Source organism: Cavia porcellus, unplaced genomic scaffold (assembly GCF_034190915.1).
Source record: "Cavia porcellus strain 051 isolate PalLab524CR breed Dunkin Hartley unplaced genomic scaffold, mCavPor4.1 scaffold_2, whole genome shotgun sequence".
Taxonomy (NCBI): Eukaryota; Metazoa; Chordata; class Mammalia; order Rodentia; family Caviidae; genus Cavia; species Cavia porcellus.
In genome coordinates, this window is record NW_026947485.1 from 40654120 (window position 1) to 40661413 (window position 7294).

Consider the following 7294-nt stretch of genomic DNA (forward strand, 5'->3'; position numbering starts at 1 on the left):
TAGGTCTCCTCTATTTCCATGTGAGTTTTAGATTTGATTTGTGAGTTTTAGATTTAGATTTCTAGATCTGTGAGGAATGCTGTTGATATTTGATTGATATTTTGTTAAATTTATGTATCAGGTTTGAAAGTATGGCCACTTAGACTTTGTAAGTTTTGCCTATCCAAGAGCAGGTGGTATCTTTCATTTTTTGATGTTCTCTTTTCATAGTGCTGTAAACTGTTTCAGAGTGTTTTGTTGCAGAAGTCTTTCTCTTCCTTAGATTAATTGATGCTGTTGCTCATTGTATTATTTTCTTAATTTCATTGAGTTCATTATTGGTATAGAGAAATATTAATAATTAAAAAATTTTTTTTTTGGTACTGGGGATCAAACCCAAGACCTTGCACTTGCCAGGCAGGTACTTATGCTATTGAGTTAAATCCACGGCCCTGTGCATTGATTTTTGGATCCTGCTAAATTGCTGAATTTGTTTATTCTAGGTGGACTTTTTGGGATCTTCTACATAGAGGATCATGTCACCTGGAACTAATGATAATTTGACTTTTTCCTTTCCAGTACATATTCTTTTGTCTTGCCTGATTTCTCTGGCTAATGTTTAGAGGACATGTGGAACAGGAGTGGTGATAGCTGGTATCTGTGTCTTTTTCCTGGTTTTAGGAAAAAAAACCTTTCAGTTCTTTTCCAGTTAATATGATTTCATCAGTAAGTTCATTATAGATGGTTTTAAGATAAGGTCCTTCCATACGTATTTTCTTCAGGGTTTTTTTAAAAAATCATGAATGAATGTTGGATTGTGTTAAATTTTTGCATCTATTGAGATAAACGTGTGAGTTTTATACTTCTGTTTATTTGATAAAATTACATTTATTGATGTCCATATGTTGAAGCATTCTTGTATCATTAGGATGAAGCCTGCTTGGTCATGTTGTGTGATCTTTTTGAAGACTTGTTGCATTTTGTTTGCCAGTTTATTGTTGAGGATTTTACATCTATGTTCACTAGCATGACTTGCCTATAGTTCTGTTTTTCGTTAGATCCTTGTTTTGGGATCAGGAATAATGGTAGCTTCCAAGAATGATTTTGGGAGTTCTCCTTTTTTCCTGAGTTTATTAAAGACTTTGAGGAATGTTGGTGGTTTTTTTTTTTTTTTAATTACTGCTTTAACTTCACTGCCTTTTATTGGACTATTCAGAAGTTTTCAGTCTTTTAATTTCAATTTTGGTAATTCATATGTTTCTTGGAATTTCTTGCATTTCTTCTGAGTTGTCTAATATTTTGGTATACAGGTTTGTGAAATAGTTGCTAATAATCTGGATTTTGGCAGTATGCATTTTAATTTCACCTTTTTATTTCTAATTTAATTGATTTGTGTCTTTCCTTTTTTGTGGTAAAATTGCTTGCATATTTGTCTTCTTTGGGGGGGGGTACTGGGGATTGAACTCATGACTTCCTGCTTACCAGGCAGGCACTTGAGCCACGGTGCTAAATCCCTGGCCCTATTTTGTTTTCCTTTAAAGAGTCAACTCTTCAATTCTTTGATTCTTTGTATTGTTTTTTAGTCTCCATTTCATTGATTTTTACTCTGGTATTTATCATTCCCTTCCTTGTATAACCTTTGGGTTTGGATCATTCTTATTTTCCTAGGATCTTGAGGTGCATCATTAGGTTACTTATTTAAGTTGTACTGTTTTTTGATATGAGTATTCATGTGTATTTTTCTCTCATAAGACTAATTTCACAGTGATCCATAAGTTCTGGTATGTTGTACTGGCATTATCATTTAATTCTAGGAACTGGCTTCTTTCTAAGTATTTTCTGTGACCCACTGATTACTCAAGACTGTGCTGTTTAATTTCCATACATTTGCATAATTTATGTGGTTTTTCTCACCATTGATTTCTAGTTTCATTGCATTGTATTATTCATATTATGCACAATAAAATTTTGATTCTTTTTCACTTACTTAAGCATGCTTTATTAGCTAGTATGTGGTCTATTCTGGAGAAAGTACCATGTATGTACTGTTGAAAAGAATGTGTATTCTGTTGTTGGTGTACCATTCTGTACATGTCTGTTAAGTCCACTTATTCAAAGGCTTCATTCAACTCTGGTATTTCTTTGTTGATTTTTTTGTTTAGTTGATCTATTTGTGATGGTGGGCGTACTGAGGTCACTCACTATAATTGTATTGATGTTTATCTGGTATTTTATATCAATTAGTGTTTGTTTTATGAAGTTGAGTGCACTGTAGTTTGGTGCATATATGGTGCATGTATGTTTATAATTGCCATTTCTTCCTGTTAAATAGTTCTGTTAACCAATATGTAATGTCCTTGTTTGCCTCTTTGGATTAAAGTTTACTTTGTCTGAAAATATAGCTACTGCTGCTTATTTTGGGGCTCCATTGCATGGAGGGTACATTAGTCTGGGTTGGTAATTGTTTTCTTTCAGGACTTGAAATATTTCACTCTAAACCCTTCTGTTTTTTTTTTTTTTTTTTTTTTTTTTTGTCTGAGACAAGGTCACTCCATCTCGTTTTGTGCTGGCCTTGGGCTCACTTTGTAGCCCAGGCTGATCTCAAACTTGCAGCACTCTTCCTGCCTCATCCTCTTGAGTGCCTGGGATTATAGACGTGCACCACCATGCCTGGCTTCCAAACTCTTCTTGACTTGAGGGTTTGTGTTGAGAAGTCTGCTGTGATTCTGATGGGCTTTCCTTTGTAGATGATCTGTTTCTTTAACAGCTTTTAATACACTGTTCTTGTGTTGAATTTCTGAAATATTTATTATATGTGTTGGTGTAGTTTTATTTTGGTCATCGTTTTTGGAGTTCTATGTGATTCATTCATTCATATGTCATTTTTTTCCATGCTTGGGAAGTTTTCTGCCATTATTTCTGTGAACAGTGTTTTTTAATGGCATTTGCACTGTCTGTAGCTCTCTCATTGACCCCATTGAATCTTATGTTATTTTTCTTTGCTTCATCTTGTAGCTGTTGGATTGATTTTTAATGGTCTCATGCTATTTTTAGGATATCTTTCTTTTCACAATCATTAGCTGCAATTTTTCAAGATCTGAAATTCTATCCTTCATTCGATGTGTTGCATATACTTTCAATGGAAGTTTTAACCACTTGGATTTCTGTTTGAATCTGTTTCATGGATTCCACTTCTTTCCTATGTTGGGCATTTTTTGTTTTCATCATTTTTCTAAGCTCATCTATTATTTTATCTGTATTTTCTCTAATATCATTAATTTTAAGCATCATATATTTTTTGTACCTGATTTTTTTTCTCTATAGACTTTTCCACTTGTTTTTTATTTTTTTAAAAACAAAAAGCACAAGTATAAGTTTATTAATTTTAGTAGAATACAATGATAGGTGGCTTGTAAATAACTAATGGCTAAGTTGTGTTGTTTGTTTAGCTCCAGAGTGTTTGATATTTTTTATCAATTGGTATATAAGAGAATAGAAAAACAGAAGATTGTTATATTGTCCTTTGTATTTCTCTTTTAATATATCAGTATGGTAGCCTACCAGAAGTAGTAAATAGCTTCAATTGTGGAAAGGAAAATATTTGGCTTTTCCTTTTGATGATACCAAAAGCAAGTTTTTCTTGTTTTTAATTCAACTTGTAATAACCCATGAAGCTACTCATCAGTGAATATCTTGGTGGCTTCGTTCTAGGTGCTATCTATAAAGATTGTTTTTCCTTCACATTTGTTGCCATTTAAATCACAGCTCTTCCTTCAGTTTTCTTGAATTTAAAGACAGCCTCTCAAGGTCACCAGTTTTGCCTTTATTTTGAATTCTTTTTTGTGGATGAAAAGAAATATCTTTTATTGAGATGGATTGAGGGTCAGGAAAAATAAGTGTGACTTCCCGAACCTTTTCTTCATATTCTGGAATACAAGGGTATGTGTAAATGTTTACAAATTTAGTTGCTGAGAGTTTTGCATGGAGAGCAGTGCTTTTGCCATCTGTTTCATTTGGATGTTTAATGATGTCAATCTTTGGAGGCAGCTTCACAAATGGAATCTGTCTGACAGGTACCTTTTCAACTAGGACTTAACATGTATACCAGTAGAAAATCCTTGAGCCACCACATTTGACATATTTTGACTTCTCACTTTGCTGAGATTTTTGAAGAACTTCTTGAGATGCTAAGCACAGATTTTGAAGGGGATCTTATGAAGTAATGAAGGTAGTTTGTAACTATTTTATTTCTACAAATCTTGCACTATTTTCTTCACTTTCTTTAAGAAATACAGATGAACTGATAGATATTCTTCTTTCAAGTCATGTTTTTAAGATCTATTTCATGGAGTCGGCCTTACCTGGTCTGTTTTCCATGGACCCCAAACAGTCCTTCAGGTTGCAGTCTCAAGTATTGGTTTATACTGGGCAGTCTGCGGCACTGGCACCTGCACAGCCTGCAGCCTGCCTGGCCTTATGTGTCTTCCACTCCACCCTGGCCCAGGCCATTTTGGACAGCACCACTGGACAGCACCATTTTTTATTTCTATCATTCACTGCTCTCATTTTAGAAAGTTTCATTGATTGACTTCCAGTTTTATCTAACTCATTGAGTTCTGGACTTGTCCTTGGTGGGCTTTGGTCTGGGGCTACATTTTGCTGCCACATGTTTTCATTTTCTATTTTTTCTTTTTTCTTTTACTTTGTTTTATATGTTGATGCATGCTAATTTCTTATGAGAGATACTTTTATTACTAGTATTGAGGCTCCCTAGGAGATGTCTGTTCTTCAGGGATGTCCTGTAAATATAGGTGGTTCTTTATAGCTATCCCAAGAACCTACCTTCCCAGTTTGTAAAGGATGTAAAGTTACTATTTGGCTCAGCACCCAAGCCTTTGGTGCTAGGCTGTGGTGATGATTCTGACTCCTATACAATCACATTGTTACCTTTCAGAGGAAAAAACCTGATTAAATTGTGTATGACATCCTGGCTAAAGTAGTACAGTTAGTAATGATAATAGTTTCAAGTACAGCTTAACTACTACAAACTGTGGTAACCATTAACCTGCTACCTCTGACCACAGGAACAAGCTCCAAAGTTATATAACAAAATCAAACATATACCATGTACTTGTATTTAGTGATTTTCCCCTTAGAGTGATTTTTCCCCTTAGAGTGATTTTCTGTGGGGGTTGGGGTGTTAAAATAAGTAGGGGATAGGATAAAGTGATAAATGAGATCAAATGTAGAATTAAGGCTAGAAGTCAAAGGGTACCACCTAAGTTTTGGAAAACTGGAGTTATACAAAAGGGAAAGAATAAAATAGAATGTGAAGGAATAATCAGAAGGGGAAGAGATAATGGTTAGTCACTTGAAAGTTTAAATTCAAGAAGTAGTTGAGGAAAGAGAGAAATATCAACAAAAGAAAATGAAAAAGAAAGGTAAGAAACCTAAACAGCAAAAAGAAGGAAGAAAGGAGAATGAAAAAGAAAGAAAGATCAGAGAAAGAGATGAAAAAAACTCCAAAACAAAAATAACCACAAAATACAAAGAAACTCCCCCAGAAAACAAAAAAACAAAAAACAAAACAAAACAAAAATAAAAAAGCAAGACAATATCCAACCAGACAGGAAAAGGTCATCCAATCAGATAAACATGGGGGAATAAAAGTAGTAAAATACCTCTGTTGTTTATAGTTCTGTGTTAGTGTCCATGTTAGATCCCAGAAATGGAGCTGATCTTGTCCTCTGGATATAGGGGCTGGGAATGGTCTTCTGTTGGAGTTATCCAGAGCCTAACTGCTGGCTCCTGGAGACCAGTTGCTTTATACACTTCTACATTGCTGGTCTCTATTACTCCACCTGGTTGTCCTGCATCTCCGGGAGGGGGTAATGGGTTGTGGTATGGGGTGGGATATGTTCCAGTGGGTATGCTTGCCAAAGGCATGTGTACTTTGGCACACTGGGGCCTGTCTATCCTGGATCTTGAGGAGTTTCTGGTTGGTCCCCCACTGCATGGAATATTTTTTTCCATGTTTTGATGTTTAGTCTGTGGAATTCATTTGGGGTTAATGTGTTTCTTGTATATAGCATACCATCAGGGTGATTGTCTTTCATTTGAGGGCTGTGTTGGCCAAATTTGCTTCCATCATTTGTTATATTACAGGAATAAAGGGCAATCTTTCTTATATCCTTTTGTGTTTATAACAAAGTTCTTGGCAAATGAAATTTTGTTCTTTGTTTAGTCATAACAAAAAAGTGTTTTTGTGTATATTGGGGTCTGAACCAAGGCCTTTGCACTTAGCTATTATCCCTATCCTTTTAAAAAATGTTTTTATTTTTAAACAGGACCTCACTAAGTCACTAAATTGTCTATTCTGGATTTGAACTTGTAATCCTTCTACCTCAGCCTCTCAGAGTGCTGGGATTACTGTGTATCACTGTCAGAAAACAATTTGATTTTTTAAAATGAGTTGTTTTTCAGGGCTGCATTCAACTTCTAGAGACAAACTAGCCTAGGGATACTTGCTTGGCATAAGCAAGTGTAGAGAGTCATACAGAGTAGTCTACAGAGTAGAGTCTTTTCAGAGAACCTTCTTGGAGCCCCTCTAGCACCTTGGTCAGCACATGTGAATGGTTAGTGGTCAGTGTGTCTTGTGGCTATGGGATTTTCAGAGATTAGTGAATCATGATTTGGACTTGCTTGGGTCCACAATCATTGATACCTGTAGCCCCAGGTTATTCAGCCATCAGAATGACTAGGTCATCTTTGATGTTGGGTTAGCCAGAAAGTGACTTCTGTGATCTTTCCTGTGATCTTTCAAGTTGCAGTAGACAACTTGGGAATGAGGCCTAGAAGAATCAGAATCTGATCTACCAACCTGATCCAGAGTGGACTTACTCATCTGATATGAGTGTAATGTTAATTTTGCTCCATAGATTGAGAGTGGAAAAAATCAATAGATAATGTGAAGGAAAGGAGGCAGGAAACGATCCAACATGATGATAAAAATCTTCAGGATATAAGGCTGGCCATGAATGTTGATCAAACCCTAGTCAGGTGGTTTGGGTAAGATGGGGGAAGTAAGCAGGGACCAAAGACCTGGACTGTACAAGTACTTTTATGTTTGAGGGAGGGCAATGAATTCATGTACAATTAGATCTGAAAGATATTGCAGCTTGTTTGGTCATGCAACCATGCCTCACACAAGACAGATTGGCACCATCACAAATGAGATATCAGAGTAAAGTAGATGCTCTTGTTCAGGGCAATAAGTAGTGGCTGAATGGCAGACAGAATGAATGCATCACATGCA

The 7294-nt window shown here is 35.7% G+C and overlaps 1 pseudogene; it reads right to left on the minus strand.

Moving 5' to 3' along the window:
- Positions 1 to 3399: 3399 nt before the first annotated feature.
- Positions 3400 to 6012, minus strand: LOC100715621 (tRNA-uridine aminocarboxypropyltransferase 1-like; annotated as a pseudogene).
- Between the last annotated feature and the right edge of the window lie 1282 nt (positions 6013 to 7294).